Source organism: Podarcis tiliguerta (assembly GCF_965153285.1).
Source record: "Podarcis tiliguerta genome assembly, chromosome: 8".
Taxonomy (NCBI): Eukaryota; Metazoa; Chordata; class Lepidosauria; order Squamata; family Lacertidae; genus Podarcis; species Podarcis tiliguerta.
Genome location: NC_139541.1, coordinates 26,331,352 through 26,335,250, shown reverse-complemented (window position 1 = coordinate 26,335,250; position 3,899 = coordinate 26,331,352). Strand labels below are relative to the sequence as shown.

Genomic DNA, 3,899 nt, shown 5'->3' with positions numbered 1-3,899 from the left:
AGTCCTTTGACTCCTTTGTTATCCAAGAGTCCAACTGATGGTCTTCTGTTACTAATGTATATAAAGTAACTCTTGTTGTTGCTGCTAATATTTTTAGCAATATGCTCCACAATTTATTTATTTTTAAATCATCCCTTATTTTCTATTTGCAAAAAGTATGTGCTGCTTTTTATTCTCTGCATTTGGACAAGACTTCCATTTTTCGAAGGGAGCCTTCTTGGTTCTAGTAACATCTTTGACTCTGTTCATTAACCACGCTGGCATTCTTACAGCTCTTGTGGTACCTTTCTTGATCAGTAGTGCACACTCCAGTTGAGCCTCTTATACTATATTTTTAAACAATCGCTGGACATTTTGAGAGATTTGAACCTCTTGACTTTGCCTTTCAGCTTTTTTTTTTAAACCAATGCCTTCCTTGGGGGGGGGGGGGAGTTTCCTCTTTTGAAAGTAAAATCTGACCATGCTGGATTTTCCTGACAGTTGATCATTTGCATGCATATTTAATTTAATAGCGCTATGGTCACTGCTCCCAATTGCTTTGACATCATTTACAGGTCCTGGCGCATTAGAGGGGTGTTTGTGGAATGTGGGGGATCAATTGAGAGAGCTTATAGGATAAAAAATATTTGCTGGGTTGAGCTGGGGATTGCTTGCCCATTGCTATATTAAATAAACACATGAACAAAGCATAAATCCAGACAGCCAGTGAAAAAGCAAAGCAATTTGGGCACTCAATAAGTGCTATATGTGTCTGTTTGTTTTTTTGCAACCATACCGGGGGTGGGGGAGAGGAACAGCAAGCAAGCTTTCAAGCTTCTGTCAATTTGTTATTTGAAATAGACTTTCTAATTTCTCTCCTCTTTCATTCTTACACACACATACACACACACACACGCACACAAGCTGGTATTAGCCACCCACATTGCTAAAGAATAAATAAGTGCTATTTTGCCCTGAGCTATCTCCAAGTAGCTCTCACTACTTTTCCAGTTATGCCTTCATTGAGTCACACTGTCTCAAGCTTAGTAACCATCTTTGGTGTGTCAGGAGTGCTCACAACACACTTCTGGGCAGCTTCAGTATATCAAAATATGCACTTCATTTTCCTTTTTTTGAGAGGAAATTGGAGCCAGCTGGGTGATTTCTTGTCTCTTTCGTTTACCTTGAAATTGGCTGATTTGGCACTATTTGGCGGGATGAGGCAATATTCGTTCTGGAAGAAAAGATTTGCCATTTTATTTCCCCCAGAATTCCTCATTCTGAGGTACGGTGTCAATTTGGGAGAATTTGCGAAGGCCCCCACCATTAAAAATGGCTGCCTCATTTGCTGTTCACTTGAAATGGACATGTACAGTTTTACAAAATGGGGTACAATGTTAAATACCGTGTCCCTTCCACACAAAAAAGATGAGACACTGACGAAGCAAGCTTGTAAAAAAATAAATACTTCCTGTCTAGATTTTAGAAATATGCAAGCATCATCCAAAAAGCAAATGAACCCAGATATATTTTATTTATAATTTTTAATCACGGCCCCATGTCATTTGGCAGGGAGGGGGAGAGCATGTATGGAAGAGGGGAAGATTGCAGTACTGCTTATGTGATATGATAGCCATGTTCAAATATATAAAAGGATGTCACATAGAGGAGGGAGAAAGGTTGTTTTCTGCGGCTCCAGAGAAGCGGACACGGAGCAATGGATCCAAACTACAAGAAAGAAGATTCCACCTAAACATTAGGAAGAACTTCCTGACAGTAAGAGCTGTTCGACAGTGGAATTTGCTGCCAAGGAGTGTGGTGGAGTCTCCTTCTTTGGAGGTCTTTAAGCAGAGGCTTGACAACCATATGTCAGGAGTGCTCTGATGGTGTTTCCTGCTTGGCAGGGGGTTGGACTCGATGGCCCTTGTGGTCTCTTCCAACTCTATGATTCTATGATTCTAACCTGAGGTAAACCCCACCGATGTCATTTGGGATTACTCCCAAGTAGGCAGGCTGAAGACTCAGTGAGATGATTTGACTTACAAAGTTGCTGGTGGGGCAATAAAAAAATAAACAATTCCCCCCTTAAATGACTTGGTTATTTCACCCATTTTTAGTTAAATCCCTCATTCTCCCTGCTCATAAGCAACATTGTCTGCTTGACCATATTGGGCCCTGAAAAAAACCCCTAAAAAGCGGCAGTTGGGGCTCCAAATTCCAGAGCTCGGTGTGGTCACCATGGCAATGGGATTCCAAGCCTGTCCAACCCATTGAGAAGCAGGTTGCAGGTCCCAGTGGTGCTCACTGCCTTTCTGGACTTGGATGCAGGCAGACACACCTTTGGGTCTCTCCTGCCAGTTGATTTTGGTTGTGCCCTGGTCCTCAAGAAGACTGATCAGAGTGAGTGTCAACACTCCCATCCACAGACAGTTGTGTGGGGGAACAGACCACCTGAGTCTGATTTGTAAAAGCTCCTTGGGATTTTACTGCACCCTGGCCCCAACTGGAATGGCCCAGATAAGCACTATCTCCACCTACCCATCCCTCCAATGGATCCAAATTTATTTCTGTTCTCTATTGCAGAGTGTCCAAGAGAGAACTATGTCTATGAACCCACCTGCTGGGTGTCATAGAAGAGGAAGTTTCCATGGTTCCTCCTACAAGCTATCAGGCTCCTCATTTATTAATATTAAATGCATCACAAACAATATAGGATCCAGATGAACCGCAGATGGGGAAGTGTGTGTGTGTGTGTGGTTATCTTGCCTTTTAAAAACACAGGTCCAAGTGTTAAAAATATTCTCTCTTGCACAGAGAGAGAATAATAGAATTCTAGGGTTGGAAGGGATCCCAAGCATCGTCTGGTCCAACCCCCTGCAATGCAGGAAACACAGCTAAAAAAATCCCTGACAGATGGCCATCCAGCCTCTGTTTAAAAACCTCCAATGAAGCAGAGTCCATCACCTTCCAAGGTAACCTGTCCCAAAGTTGAACAACTCTTGCTGTCAGAAAGTTCTTAATGTTTAATCAGGAACTCTGTTCTTGTCATGTGAATCCATTGGTTCAGGTCCTCCTCTCTGGAGCAACAGAAAACATCTGTTTTGCATGCAGGAGGTCCCAGGTTAAATCCCTGCCATCTCCAGGTAGGTCTAGGAGAGACCCCAGTCTGAAACCCTGGAGACCTGTTGCTGATCAGTGCAGACAACACTAAGCTAGTTAGACCAAAGGATTAACTCTGTATAAGGCAGCTTTCTATGTTCCTATGTTGGACTACAGATCCCATCAGCCTCAGTCACCATGAGGCTGAGGCTAATGGAAGCTGTAGTCTTAAAAGATCGGGAGAGCATCAGGTTGCAAAAGGCTGACCTAAGCCACCCTCCCCCATTTCCTGCAAGATGTAATGAACCGAATGTCATGACTCAGCTGGACACACAGAGATAAATGCCAATTTGTCACGTAAGCAAGAGCTATTCATGTACCACAGGGCACTGATGAATGATTATAGCAGATCAGCCAGATTCCCAATCAATCAAATAACATTTGCATAATTTGCCAAATGTAACAGAGTTTATTCTGTTCAGGGATCCTTTTGCAGAACGTGTTGTCTCTTGATTTGACCTTTTATTCTGTGACCGCAAACCTGTCACACCACTGTAGTGGGAACATTACCTGGCCTTTGCTAGCTCCAGCAAAGGTACGTGCACGTGCATGCATGCACGCACGCACGCACGCGCGCACACACACACACACACAGTTTCTAGTCCTCATGAAATAGGTTTGGAAAATGTGCAGAATGCATAGAAGCACCCGCCACTTGCTGCAGTCAAATTCCCTTCGCCATCAGCACCTTGAGACCCATAAACCATCCATGATTAACTGAACACTGAGTGGAACTGGAACTGGAACCGAGTGGAACTGAC

At 43.4% G+C, this 3,899-nt stretch overlaps 1 long non-coding RNA gene across 1 annotated transcript; it reads left to right on the top strand.

Annotated features, from left to right (window-relative positions):
- The first annotated feature begins 2,254 nt into the window (after positions 1–2,254).
- LOC310682966 lies at positions 2,255–2,709 on the top strand. Its single transcript, XR_014514215.1, has 2 exons — positions 2,255–2,385; positions 2,573–2,709. It is a non-coding gene; the product is annotated as an uncharacterized lncRNA (long non-coding RNA).
- Positions 2,710–3,899: the final 1,190 nt, after the last annotated feature.